Raw genomic sequence first — 15,185 nt, forward strand, 5'->3', positions numbered from 1 at the left:
TTTATCTGTATCTTAACATCTCATAAGTTGTCTGGTTAAGAAATTGAACTATCATTGGTAAATATTTACACTGAATGTACAGTATGAAGTTAAAGTAAAAGAATTTAAAACCAATAGATGCTGACCTCAAAGTTGTAGCCTAGTACCAGGAAAGGGAAGCCTTTAAGCCTGCTGTGCCCCTCTCCACAGGACCCTGTAACACCATGAGTCAAAGGTACAAAGTGCTCTACAAACAAAGCAAAAACAAAGCAAACACTTTGAACATGGCCACTCTCATTTGGCTGAAGACTAGTAAAGCCAAGGTCAAAGGGCACATAATTTACAATTCCTTGGCCAGTTTGATGAGTGAATGATAAAAAGGGAAAAAATGTAGGTAGGATGGTTGGTGTCTTCCTTGTGTCCTTATACACAGCATGAAAAGTCGCCAAAATCAAACCTTTAGTGAGATTTAGATAAGACTGTATCTTTGAAAGTTGGCAATTTTCCTTAATTCCATTTATCCACTCAATAAGATTCAATTAAAACCCCAAAGTATATTGGATTACAAAATTATTCTAAAATTAATTTGGAAGAAAGATCAATGAGAGTGTCTTAAGAACATTGGGGGAGAGAAAAGTACTAGAAATGAGGTCTCAAGTGTACAGGACATAAAGGTATAAAAACAGCATTTAAGCCTGTGTTACATTCATAAAGCAAGGGAAAGAAAAAAACACTAGAATAAAATAAGTGCAGCAGAACTGAAAGCCCACTAAAGGCAAGTGTGGGAGCATCTGCAAGCATGTGCACATGTTTACAGTAAGTGTGGGAGCATCTGCAAGCGTGTGCACATGTTTGCAATGTTTGTAAGTGTAGGATCATCTGCAAGCGTGTGCACATGATTGCAGTAAGTGTGGCATCATCTGCAAGCGTGTGCACATGTTTGTAATGTTTGTAATTGTGGGAGCATCTGCAAGTGTGTGCAAATGTTTACAGTAAGTGTGGGATCATCTGCAAGTGTGTGCACATGTTTGCAGTAAGTGTGGGATCATCTGCAAGTGTGTGCACATGTTTGCAGTAAGTGTGGGATCATCTGCAAGTGTGTGCACATGTTTGCAATGTTTGTGAGTGTGGGAGCATCTGTATGTGTGCACATGTTTGCAGTGTTTGTAAGTGTGGGAGCATCTATATGTGTGCACATGCAGACTAAGAGAATATTTTACTCCATCGATAGCATAAAGGCTAAATAGAGAAAAAGTGTCATATGTAAAGATTGCTGTGGGAAGAAAATGCCTATTTTAAGAGAAATTTCAACTGATTGCTTATTTTGTATTATCAATGAAAAAGTTGGACATATGAGAGAAAAAGAAAAGCATTTAGTAATTAGATATAAATCATTTTAAAGGAAAATCAACTTAGGTAAATCAGAAACTTCTTTGTGGATTAAAAAAATCCAGTTTTCACACACAAAAAAATGTCATGGAGAAAAAGACATAGATATTCATTCAGTTTAACCACAACCATATTTTCAAGTTTTATATACAAAAAAGATACAAGTAATATAATTGGCCAAAGTTCCATATTACTGCTACATAAAGGACAGTTTGGTGAAAGGGGACACAGAGTCTCAATGTACAGCCAGGCTGAACACATGAGCTGGCATCAAACTGTGATGTGCAAGTGAAAATAAGGATTGTGCTGGGCGGAGGTGGCGCACGCCTTTAGTCCCAGCACTCGGGAGGCAGAGCCAGGCGGATCTCTGTGAGTTCGAGGCCAGCCTGGTCTCCAAAGCGAGTTCTAGGAAAGGCGCCAAGCTACACAGAGAAACCCTGTCTCGAAAAACCAAAAAAAAAAAAAAAAAAAAACAACAAAAAAAAAGGATTGTGCAGCATTCAGTCTTATTCAGTGGAGCCATGAAGAAGAAACATAGCACTTAAAAGCCTAGATTATATTCTCTTTTATGTGTGCATGTGTGTTTTATGTGCATGCGTGTGCACTTGTGTGGCAGGTATGCTGACCTGCGTGCACATGCAGAGGCCAGAGGAATCTGCGATAGTTTTTGGAATGGGGTCACTTGCTAAACCTGGAGCTTCCCATTTTGGCTATTGTGGCTGGCCAAGGAGCTCCAGGATCCACCTGTCTATGCCGGCCAACCATTCATGCTGGAGCTACAGGTGTGTGCACGCACACACACACACACACACACACACACACACACACACACACACAGTTTTTACATGGCTTCTAGGCATCCAAACTCAGGTCTGCATGCTTGTTCAGCAAGCATTTGGCTCACTGAGTCATCTTCCTAAAGTCTGGATTTTAAACTAGAATCCAGTTTGGTCATACATCTATTCTACTCCTAACCAGCAACGTGATCTTGGGTAAGTTTAGTTAAACTTCCCTCAAAGAACGTCTCCTAACCTTTAAAATGAGAAGGGGCATCTAGGAATAAATTTCCGTGAGCGAATAACACGTATGATGCCCTGCCTAGTTCAATACCTAGCACTAAATAAAAACAAAGAGTGAACAGAAAGACGGACACCCGCTGCAGCTATCGCGCGGACTGAGTGGATAACATGGACGCCAACGTCAGGCTTTATACTGTGAACGGCCTCTAGAGGGCCTCAGTCAGTCCTAGCTTTTGTTGTTTAAATTACCTTCACCCTTTGAATTAACACATTTTTGTAGCCCTAGTGCTGGTGAAAAGATGACAAGTCTTCCTGTGAGAATGTAAATAAATGCAAGCCTTCTGGAAAACAATTTGGTAATGAGTGTAAGGACTTTTTAAACGTTTCACATCCTTTATTCAATATGCTAGTTCTAGGAATTGTTCCTTTGTGGGGGGAAAACAGAATATCAGACAATGAGAACAAATAGAAAATATTTGTCACACTTTGATGACAACACAATCATCACCAATAATCTAAAATCTAAAAAGAATTTCTCTGTTTACTAGATAACTTACTAGATAATTCCCTCTCTCTGTCTGTCTGTCTCTCTCTCTCTGTCTGTCTCTCTGTCTCTGTCTCTGTCTCTCTCTCTCTCTCTCTCTCTCTCTCTCTCTCTCTCTGTGTGTGTGTGTGTGTGTGTGTGTTTGTGTTTATATGTGTGAATGCTGGTGCACTCCACGATGCGCAGGCGACAACCGGAAGTGCCTGTGCTCACCGCCCACCATCTTGGAGGCAGGGTCATTTGGCAGCATTTCTGCTGCACATGCAGGCTGCCTGGACCCTGGGCTTCTGGGGATTCAGACTCTGCCTCTCATCGCCCAAAGGAGTATCAGGACTGCAGATATTTCCACTATGTGTCCAGCTTCCACATGGGCTCTGGGCATACCACGTACTCTCTGTTGGCCATCAAGCACTCTGAGCTAACAAGCCATGCCTCAGCTCCTACATAATTTTTTCAGCTCACTGTGTTTGACAGCGTGGGGAAGTGGTCATCTTTGTTATTCACTTCCATGAACAGAACATAGTCTAGCAGAGGACCTTGCAGGCAACAGGTGTCAATCAGTATCTAAGCTGGCTTGAAGGAGAGAAGTTTAAATTAAAAAAAAAAATCAGAATGCATCTCCACAAATACACTATAATCATCATAAAAGAATCATAGAAAATTCTAGAAAGAAATGTAAAATGCTAACAGTGTTGATTTACATAACTTTTTGTCCGCCTCTTTAGACTTCACTTGTCCATTATTTGTGTCAATGGAGGCTTACTATATTTATAGTCATGAAAATAATGGACGGTGAAAAACTTAAGAGAATCAAATAGAATTCAATGGCTCCATTACTTCCTGATCCACTACGTTGAGTATTCTCCATTCTCACTGTTGCATAAGACAGGAAAGGAGACATGAGCAGCACGAATAAATGGAGAAATAATCTTTAAACACATCCCAGAAAGGAAATGGTTGTGGTTTGAATCTGAATCATCCAGCAGCTTTTGTTTGTGTTACCAGCTGGTAACTCTTTGCGTGAGTCTACAGAGGCACAGGAAGGTGAGGTCTGACTGCTGCAAGTAGGCTGTTACAGAACATGAGCTGATAGTGGCGCCCGGCCCATGGCTCCTGTCACAGTCTGGGTCCCTCTCCATGTAAGGAAACTCACATGGATCCTGCAACCACGAACATCACCATGTCTTCTGCTCCATGATGGACTGAGATGCTTCCAAACCCTGAGCCAAAGGAATCTCCCTTCTATACCATGTTTCTGTCAGGCAGAGTGGTCACAAATATAACTAATATAGAAAGTACCACATGAAAAATTAGTTAAGTAAAAATACATGTCTATTAAGAAAATTATGCTAGTTTTTATTCCCTATACAATTTATACACATGTTAATAAAATATGGTAATAAACTCCCTTAGAAAGAGATGATTAGTTTTCTCTAAAAGGAATTATATTTGATGCTAGACACATAACGGCCAGGAGATGTATACTATCAACTTTCTGAAATCTTTCACAATTCTTTTCATTTGAGACTTCAGCGCTACAAAATGTAAAAGCTGTGTTTCAGTAGATCCTCGCCTTTCTCAAAGGAGAAGTCCAAACAACATCTCAAATTTTCAGATAGTTAAACATTCTTGCCTCAGATAATGAGTTCTAATTCAAGTAAATTTGCAAGATGCCATGATTTCTGGTTTGCTAAGGAAAGCATGATATTTTATTCTAGCAATTGTCTTAAAATGTCCTTCTATGATACATATCACCTTGACCCTGCACTCATTCTATTACTAATCAGTTGTGTGATCTTGGGTAAGTTAGTTAAATTTGTAAGGAACTGTTTTACAGCTATGCATCTTTGAATATAATTTCTATGATTTGCTCCCAAACTCCAAAGAGATAGACAGTGCATGGGACTACAGATGAAATAAAAACGGTCCTGAGCAGACTACTCTAGCATCTGGCTACGGGATAGACAAGAATCCACTGGTCCTGAGTGGACAACCATAGCATCTGGCTATGGAGTAGACAAGAACCCACTGGACTAGGCTTATGAATTTTTACGTAATAAAAATATTTTAACTAATGCATCTCTTAGTTGCCAGCTTTGGTTGGTGACTGTTTTCCCTCAGTCTCCATTCCTACGACAGTCACGTGCAGTGAACATGATTGAAAGGCCACATCATCCCGAAAGGGAGAGAATACAGTTGCTCCATCCTGCTGCACTTATGAATGAACTGATTAAATCTGCTGTGACTCATAACTTAATCATCCACCTAAAGACTGGCAAGTCTATAAACAGGTTAACCAAGAAGAAATTGTCGCAGTAACTTTCATCTGCATAATCCCCAATACTTCATAAGTGCCTCACGGCTGGTCCAGTGTGCTCTCTGTTGCTATCATATAACAGAGAGCACTCAGGGATAATGTAAGCATCCGCACTGTAGTTTTCTTCCTTCCTTCCTTCCTTCCTTCCTTCCTTCTTTTCCTTGCTTCCTTCTTTCCTTCTTTCCTTCCTTCCTATGTTGTTTTGTTGGTAGTGTTGTTGTTTATTTTGCCTTGTTTTTTTAAGCAAGGGCCTTGCTATGTATCCCAGGATGGACCTTAACTCATTATCTTCTCATCTCTGTTTCCTTAGTGATGGAATTAGAGATATACACCACCTCGCACAAGTCACTTGGTTTTGGATTTTTGTTTATTTGTTTGCTTGTTGAACTGATGAGGCAGAGCTGGGAGGGAGACTCAGGGGAACAGAATAGTCAGTGATCCTTAGGGGAAAATTAAGGGTGTACTGTGAAAGGATTGGGATTCAAATGTGGGTGTTTGACGGGTGACACGATGTCCATTTCTGATAAACCATATGCTTTTATTTTTATCGTGTTCTTTTAGTTTTTTCTTTCCTGCTTGCTTACCCAGTCATAAGTAAAGTTCTGGCACATTCAATTCAATTAATCTCAAAGAGTTCTTTAGGTATGTACACACCTCACAAAAGCAGATTATGCTAAATATTTCAAACAACAGATCTCCAAAATACAATTCTAATGTTTGTGTGTTGTAGACTCTAGCTAAATTAACTCACTCATGATATAAGTAAATAATTTAAAAGAAGAACTTTAAAAGTGAGTGCAATGAAAATGACCTGTAACAGCTAAGCGCTGCACACTGCCACCTGGTGTTAAGTGTCTGCAATGTCAGCCACCCGTGGAAGCTACCAAAGGGCAAATGCTGTATTTTAAAGCAATTCTACCTGAAGATAATTTGGAAACATTTAACCTCAAGATTTTAACAGAGAAAAAAAAGCAGGGGGCTGTTGGGAATAGATGAAATCATACATGCCATTAAAAGTAACCTTTCTCATTAAGACATATCCAAGTAGGTTAGTAAATATGAAAATCTGTGGATTTTGTTAACAAAGACAGGAAACGGTTTGTTTTAAGGTGGTATTTGTGTATGTGATGCTTGGAATTGAATCCAGGGCTTTCCACATGCTAGGCAATTCCCCTACCACTGAGGTACGTCACCAGGTAAGGTGGGGTTCTGTTTATTATTTTCTTTTGTTTGTTTTGAGACAGGATTCTCTGTTATCCCACAGGGGCCTTAGACCCCTGTGTATAGCTGAGGGTGACCTTGAAACTCTTCTAGTTCTTCCTGCCTCCAGCTCCTGAGTGCTGGGATTACAGGGGTGCAATTCCACATGAAACTCACATTTTTACACTGAGCTTCACCTAGCAAAACATTTTCTTGTGGGGGCCGGAGAGACGGTTCACTGGTTAAGAGCGGTCAAGAGGATTGGAGTTCAGATCTCACACCCACATGACAAGCTGACTATCCTATTCATGCCTGTAGCCTCAGCTCCAAAGACATCAGGGACTGACCTCATCCAGCCCAGAAAATGGCAACGTGAGGTTCAAGAGACACTCTCCCCCAAAAGGAATAGTTAGTGTTAGAGGGTAGCAGACACCCACTTCTGACCTCCTTGTGCAAAAGTGAGTACACCAACACCCACCCCACCCCCACACACACCTAAATAAATGTTACAAAAATATTTTTAAATAGTGAAATGTTATAAAATCTTTAAAAATATTTTTTTAAAAAAATGTATCTGTAAGTGGGACACATCTAATGAGTGTGTCATGCGCAAGTGTTCAGAATGACGTCAGGTGATGGTAAATAATTATTAATGATACTTCAATGTTTCCTCAGAGACTGCTGCGGTTTCGCTCAAGTGCACAGCTTACAACCTCGGGTTAAGATGCCACTGACTCAGTTTTACTTCATTTCCCTCAAGTTGAGTGACTTTTTATATACCGTTAAGGTAGCCAATGGAGCTCACATCTGAGCTTTTGTCCAGTCAAGCAAAGCCCGACACCAACTCAACAAGAGCTGTGTAGGAAGTGCCAAGAACACGTCTGCTGTGGATGACTTTGACAACCAGTGAAGACATGTATTGAGAGTTATATTTGAGAATGGCAGTCTTCCTGCTCAGCCTCCCAAATTCTAGGACTGCAGGCCTGTACTACCATGCCTACTCAAGACCACCAACTGTCATTTTAAGAGCTTCTAGTTGGTTAGTTCATTCTGTGGTGCTGGGGGCTCCCTGGGGTCTTCCACAAACTAGGCAAGTGCTCTACTTCTGACCTGAGCTGTCAGCTTGAAACGCTCTCAGATAGTTGGATGGATGTTTGGTTGTCATTGTTGCTGTTGTTTGGGTGTTCATTTTAGTTTTTCATCCATGTGCTAGATTGTTTTATTTCAGCTAAACACAAGCTAGAATTATCTGAAAGATGGAAGCCTCAGTTGAGAAAATGTCCCTATAAGATTTGGCTGTAGGGCATTTTCTTAATTAGTGATTGATGGGGAGGGCCCAGCCCATAGTGGGTGGGGCCAACCCTGGCTGGTGGTCCTGATTCAATAAGAAAGCAGACTGAGCAAGCCATGTGAAGCAAGCCAGTAAGCAGCTCTCCTCCAAGCCTCTGCACAAGCTCCTGCCTCCAAGTTCCTATCCTGTTTGAGTTCCTGTCCTGACTTCCTTTTATAATCAACAGTGATATAGAAGGGTAAACCACACTTTCCAACTTACTTTCTGGTCTTTGTGTTTCATCACAAACCCAAACTAAGACAATCACAGTGCCAGGATTGAAGCCAGAGCCTTTCACAGTCGAGGCAACCATTCTAACCCTGAGATACCTCTCCACTTCTTACTTCCAGCTCTTAGCTACAATTTCCATAGTGAACAATTCTAAAAGCTCTCTAAACCACTGCCACTTAACTTTTAAAAACTTGCTTTCTTTTGGCAAATAAAAATGTCATTTTCTCTTTGCAATATTTGAAATTAATGCATACATTATATAAACAGCTTATGGAAGCTTTTTAATATTATTTTCCTTTGTATCTTGCAAGATGTTTTTCATTGCAACCGTCATCTCAGTGATTCAATGTCAATATGACTATTAACACAGCCTGTGGGTCCCTTTCCTGACACTGGAAACGTCAGAGGAACCCGAAACCATTGGACAATTAACTGTGAAGCTTGTCTCATTCCTTTGCTGAAAATAGAAAGACGGATGGATGGATGGATAATTGATAGGTAAGTAGAAGGATGATTGGTTAGACAGTCAGATGATAGATATATGGATAAATAATAGATAGATGGTAGGCAAAACTCCTGCTTAAAACAAGTGTTATTTCCATCCCCATGAAAATACTAATTCAAATAATTCCCAAAGGAAATCCCATGAAAACTGTATGATTTGGGAAGCTTCCAATGTCCTTTACTCACTCACCTCTGTGGAGGGTACCCATCAGGGCATATAGCAGAAACAGAAATTACTCCAAATACAACTCAAGAAGGCTAGTTTGGAAAACATTTGAGAGTGCTACCTTGTGCTGAGATGACATGCATCGTGACACCCACAGGTCAGCAAAATTACAGAGACAGCTGGAGCGATGTAAACTCAGGACTGTACCATCATAGTCTACAGGACTTGTGCATATTGTCTAAACTGAGGTGCTCCCAGGGTCGAAGATAGGGGGCAACACAGTACCTTGGATGAAAGACAGGAAGTCCTTCAACAGTCACAGACTGCTTAGTCTGTAATTGAGTCAGAATCCAGAAAGCACCATAGCATGTATATGTATGTATGTGTGCCTGTTTTATGTGTATCGTGTGTGTAGGTGCCTATGGAAGGCCATTCGAGGGTGTTGGATCCCCTGGAACAGGAGTTATAAGCCCTTGTGATGACCAATGAAGTTCCTGGGAACCAAACCCAGGTCCTCTGCAAAATGCTGAGCCATCTCTCCAGCCTCACCATGAGCATTTTTAAACTTTTTTATTGATGACTATGGCACTGAAATGAATAAAGAGAATGAACTGAGCTATTCTGACTCCAGTGGCAGTGTCCCGAGACTCTGGGAGCTTCCTTACAAGTTTTCTACTACGTAAATACTTTTTCTAGGTATATACAACATCTAAAGTTTTGAAACACGAAGAATGCAGAAATCCCACATGCAAAAATTCAACTATAGCATTATCATTGGATTTATCTATACATAAATGTTTATGCAGAAATTATTTATTGAACAGCACTATTCTTAAGCCTGAGTATTGAAGTACATATGAAATTAGCGTCTTCTAAGGGGCTCCCTGGTAGAGAGTTCTAAAACAACATACAAAAAAGAAAAACACCAACAATGTGGCTTTTGGAGCAAGTTCCTTGGGCCTTTAGAGAGAGAGGTCAGTCATTTTAAAAGAATAAGATACAGAATACAGAAAATACATTTTTGAACATGAAGTCATTATTCAAATTAAAAGTGCTCTATGAATGACAGACTATTCCATGAAGATGATAAAACATATGACACTTAGTTACCTAATTATTAGCTCCACTGAGTGCAAAATGCAAACATGGCAGGTATTCAGTAAGCATTTTCCTCACTAACTACACTTTCCTCCTGCTTGGACTTTGCATTTTCAGATGCTGGATGCTTACCTGGAAACTGACATCTACTTGGTTGCTAAGCGATAAGATGGGTTGGCAGTTGTTTGTCTTTCATGGAGTTGCCTTCTAGGACTTTGCCTGAAGATAACCGAAGTTAACCGTTACCCATGTGGGGCCAGGCCCGACTTGTACCAGGAGCCAGTGCAGTGTTTCGGAGGAGAAGTCGGGAACATTGAATTTGCACAATTTAGAACAAATGACTGGCTTCCCCAGAGCTTAATTTCACTTTCCATTTCAGAAAACTAAAATGTAATTGCATTGTCTTCTAACCAAAGTTGACCGATGGGTCTCCAGTATTAGAGCCAGGTAACATTTTGACAAGAGAATCTTATAAGCTATAAGGTCATTCAATCAATCTGCATCCTCAAAGTGGAACTGAGGCCAATATTCTAAGAGTATTTTCTTCCCAGAATGTCAATGAGTCTTAAATGTTTTGAGGGTCAAGACAGTTTGGTCTATCAAGGGGCTTTCAGGGTCAAACACAAATCCCTGTTCTGAACACCCTATTGGCCATTGGTTTATCACAAATAAATACTGTTTACCTCATCAGTCAGAATGCCATTCTACAATCCAGAATGTTAGAATTCAATCAGAAAATGTTTTCCAATGGCACAGAGCCTCCAACCTCTCTTGACATTCATGTTTCATAACCTTTCAAGGACAATCTTTTAAGTCACGGTTGAGAAAAACTCACAGAAAAAGCATTCTTTTTTCTATTATTTTCCTTTAATTAAATTAGATTTTTTTCAAACATTATACTCTGATTACAGTTTCCCCTCCCCAACTCCTTCAAGATTCTTCCTACCTCCCTCCCCTCCCATCTAAATCCACCCCCTTTCTAACTCTCATCAGAAAATGGGCATCTAACAGATAATTATAAAATAAAATAGAATAAAACAAAAACAAAGACAAAGAAGAAAGAGAAGAGGAAAGAAGAGAAGAAAGAAAGAGAGAGAGGGAAAGAAAGAAAGAAAGAAAGAAAGAAAGAAAGAAAGAAAGAAAGAAAGAAAGAAAGAAAGAAAGCCAAAGAAGAGGCACACGAAACACACGTAGATGCAGAGACATTCATTCACACACACAGGAATCCCATAAAAAGCATTCCTTTGCAGAACTATTTCAACTTACTGAAACTCCAACAGGTTCGAGTTTAAGGCCCATATGCTGATCACAGAGGCATTGATCAATTCCTGTGATTTCATGCAGTGCTTCCCTGGAGTCTATCCCAAAGAACGCGAGCTAATGTTTTCCCCCTCACTGAGTGAGCTGGCAGTACCTGCTTGCCCAAGCCTCTCCTAACCTTCCTCTAACCCTCATCAGCCAGCCACTCTGGTGATGACTCTCTGAACCAAGTCAGATTGATACCATTATGATTCCAGAACTCATTAAGAAAATTCTTGTGCAAGCAAGGTCCTCTAAACGTAGACGTACAACTCTAAAAGGGGCCACCTAGTGCCCATCATCGGAGACATGAATTCACCCCTGTCCTCTGCACTTTCATGTATTTTATAGAGCCACACCTTTATAAACAAGTCATTTCATACTAAAGGGGAAAGTAAGCAATATGTAACACCCAAGGAAAGACCTCAAATGGCACTTAAGAAAGAGGGGAGAAGCCGGATTCAGGAGAAAGAAAAACATTAAGATAAACAAAGAAGCCATTCTACATCATAAAACAAACGTGACAGGATGTCCCTCAGGGGTTCTCTGCCAACTTGGGGCTGCATACTCACCCTTAAGAAACCTTGGTCCCCTAACAGCAACTGCCTCTCTCCTCTGGATTTTCCAGTAAGTTTTGTGCGGCAGCAACTATCTCATCAATATGCACATCCTCGCCTATAAAGCTTCTGTCCCCAAACAGAAACCACTGAATGTCCTCAGGGACAGAAACCGCCGCCCCAGAGGAAAGCAAAATCAAAGGCGCGAAGAGAAGAGGTGTAAACACGGGTGCCTATGGCTCTAATATTACCCAGAACTGGCTGCAAACCTCAAGGTCCACATAAGAAGCAAGCTCCTGGGCTTACTCCTGCTCCTGGCCCTGCCAGAGGGGCCAGATGAGCTCAAGGAGGCTGCAGTGCAGATCTCAGACTCCAAAAGATCCTCTCACCGACCCCTGCACCCCCTCTTCCCCCGAGGCCCTGATTTTTTAACTCCTTGACTCCTCTTTGGGGTAGGTAGTACAAAAAGGTAGCCAAGGAGAAACAGGCCTGGCCGGGTTTTTGCCAGGAGTTGCTGAAGGTGGGGTTGGAGGTGGCCGTGGAGAGGGGGTCTCTTTAGTCAACTGCGACCCCAGCATCCCTTCCACATCTTAAGAACCAGGAACCACTTCCTCTGAGGCAGGCGGCAGCCAGAGGTTGGGACTGGGGGTGAGAAGGCGCTCCCAAGCACTGCAGCATCTTTTCAGGACCTCTCAGGTGGGCACAGCCTGGGTAGGTTAGCTGGGCCAGAGCTCAGTGTACCCGGGGGTGGGACTCGTGTGTGTGTGTGTGTGTGTGTGTGTGTGTGTGTGTGTGTGTGTGTGTGTATACGCGTGCGTGCCGGGCCGGGGGAGCTCCACCAGACAGTAATCAGGGTCACAGGGGTACCTCCAGCAGCCATCCCCTGGGCGGCAAGGCTGAAGGAAGGATTGCAGCGGCAAGCTGGGAAACTTGGTAAGAAACACACAAGCTGCCTCTCAGGCAGGACGTGTCCCCCAACCCCGAGCTCTCAGATGCGCCCCACAGCCTCCGGATTCACCCATCCTCACCCGCCGTACCCGCAAAATTCCCTCCCCCGGAGCCCCAGGATCCCAAGCAGGATGTTACCTCTCACAGAGGCTGAGTAGGGGGCGATAGCAGCGGCAGACACTTTCGAGCTGACTTTCCTGCGTTCTCCAGTGAGAGCGTGTGCGCCCAAGCAGAAGCTGTAACCTGCTATTTATAGCGGCGAGCTCAGCACCCGGGGCTGGGAACCCGGAGGATGCTAGCGCGCAGGGCGCGGGCCGTGGCTCCCGGCTCGCTGCTCCCCGCTCCGGGCTGGCAGCTCACGCTCCGCCCGCCGCCCCGCCGCTCGCGCCCGGGAGAAGTTGCTCCTCGCCCGCGGCTCACACGCCCCCTGGCACTGTCGCCATGTCCCCACCCCCCAACGCCCTGCCTCTCTTCCTCGTCGTCGTAGGCTCACTCTCTCGGAGCGGTCTCCTCCCAATGTCACCAACCAGCCACCTAAGAGGAAGAGCGGAGGACTCGCAACTGGCGCAGCTCGCCTCCCCGCCACAGATGGAGTTGGTGGCCCGACCGCACAGCTCGGAAATGACCACAACACGCTGCTTCTGTTTACTGACACCCGCCACTCAGACTCTCTGTGTTGTCTCTGAGGACAGCTACCCCACCCTGGGGTGTGGGATCACAGGAGCGAAGGGGAGGGTGGCCTGAGGCAGCCACAGTGCGACCAGGGCAAGAGAAGTGGCTACGGAGGAGAAAAAAATAATAATAATGCAAAAGGACAAGAGAAGGTGCCATAGACCAGTCCCCAATTGTCCCCGGAGAAGGATTGGGCGTGGGAGGCATGTGAAGCGGTGTCCCACGTTCTGGTGACTTGTGTATGTCACGGTCCTGAGAACTCTTTCTCCCTTGACCCAGGCTGAGCAGACCTGGGCACAGGGGCAGCCCACAGCCAGTCCCTGCCTTGCAGAGAGTGGCAAGTGCTCCCAACCACGGGGCTCATGCCTTTCTTTGACAGCCTGGTTGCATGGAGACAAATCCGCCCTCGGTGTGTTTGGGGTGTCAGGAAATTGAGTGTGTAATCACGCAGTCTGGAAAGAGACTAAAACTCCCCCACTTCCTCGCCAACAAGCCCACGGGGTGATGGGTAGCCTGGATAGTCCGGGCTATGGGGGTGGGGCAAATGGCTCTCCCCATCTGCGCCTTACAGGTGCCACCTGGCGGTTTTCTTGGAGAGATTTTGACCACTCTGCTCAGAGTTAATCCTGCCCAGAGCTTACCCAAAAAGGCACGCTAGGCTCTTTTCTTACTTGCAACCCTTTAAACTGGCATTTTAAATAAAGTACAAATGCTTGTACACAAGTGTGACATTTGTCAGACAAAGAGCCTGGAATCTTAAAGTCAGTGAAATCAATTTGGGTTAAGGCAGTGCTTAACAGTATTACAAAACGGGAAGCTGTGTCTGCCCCCAGCTGTCACCCCTGCTGTCACTGCCTGAATCTAGACATCCGTTTACTTCCCAAGTATTTGCTGCTAGATATTCTTCGTTGATGAGGGCAGGGATTTAGATGGCTTCAGTCCTTTGGGGCGGGGGCAGGGGCGGGAATGGGGATGGGGGGAAGGGGGAGGGGAAGTGAGGGGGGAGGGGAAATAAGGGGGAGGGGAAGTGAGGGGGAGGAGGTAGTTTCTTGGGTTGGTTGGTTGGTTGGTTGATTGGTTGGTTGGTTGGTTGGTTGGTTGGTTGGTTTGGTTGGTTGGTTTGGTTGATGATTGGTTTGGTTGGTTGGTTGGTTGGTTTGATTGTTTGGTTTGTTTGGTTGGTTGGTTTGGTTTGGTTGATTGGTTTGTTGGTTAGTTGGTTTGGTTGGTGGATTGGTTTGGTTAGTTGTTTGGTTGGTTGGTTTGGTTTGTTGGTGTGTTGGTGAGTTGTTTGGTTGGTTTGTTGGTTTGGTTGGTTCATTGGTTTGTTTGGTTGGTTAGTTGGTTGGTTGGTAGGTTGGCTTGTTGGTTTGTTGGTTGGTTTGGGTTGGCTTGTTGGTTTGTTGGTTGGTTTGGGTTGGCCAGTTGCTTGGTCTGGGTTGGTTAACTGGGTTGGTTAGTTTTGTTTCATTTGGTTGGTTGTTTGATTGGTTTAGTTTAGTTTTCAGATATTTTGTTTGCCTTCTATACTCCCAGAGCTTGGAGCAGTATTCAACATACTATAGTTTTAACAAATGTCTAAAGAATGACTCATAAACACTGTGGGCCAGAAGCTATGTTGACTCCTTCTCACCCTACTCTCTGCAGCCTTCCCTTGCTTTCTCTCCAAGTCATTTCTGCACTGCTCAGCCATCACAGGTGAACTGAAGGGAGGAAAAAGTGGGATGCTGAGGACCAACTTGTCCATCAGACCCTGTCAGGTCATGGGCCACCCTTGAGGAGCTGGCTGTGTGCCTATAACACACTCTGGCAAGCAGTGGGTAAGTCCTGCTCGTGCAATCTGCTGGAAAGATGGTGCAGTCTACCACAGGCAGCAATTCAGCCCCTAAAATATACCCAGAATGGAAGACTATGAATGCCGGGCTCCAGAGC

The 15,185-nt window shown here is 43.7% G+C and overlaps 1 protein-coding gene across 9 annotated transcripts in view; it reads right to left on the reverse strand.

Annotated features, from left to right (window-relative positions):
- Window positions 1–13,082, reverse strand: part of Inpp4b (inositol polyphosphate-4-phosphatase type II B) — a 789,997-nt gene extending 776,915 nt beyond the window's left edge. For 8 of the 9 annotated variants that reach the window (XM_052726853.1, XM_052726856.1, XM_052726854.1 and 5 more), the window contains exon 1: window positions 12,720–13,082. The gene's annotated coding sequence lies outside the window, so the exon portion shown is untranslated. Of the gene's footprint in view, window positions 1–11,648; window positions 11,668–12,719 lie in introns of those variants that run through there. The other variant, XM_052726851.1, reaches the window with a different exon arrangement.
- Window positions 13,083–15,185: the final 2,103 nt, after the last annotated feature.

This window comes from Peromyscus californicus, unplaced genomic scaffold (genome assembly GCF_007827085.1).
Source record: "Peromyscus californicus insignis strain IS unplaced genomic scaffold, ASM782708v3 Scaffold_8__1_contigs__length_139910024, whole genome shotgun sequence".
In the NCBI taxonomy this organism is placed as follows: domain Eukaryota; kingdom Metazoa; phylum Chordata; class Mammalia; order Rodentia; family Cricetidae; genus Peromyscus; species Peromyscus californicus.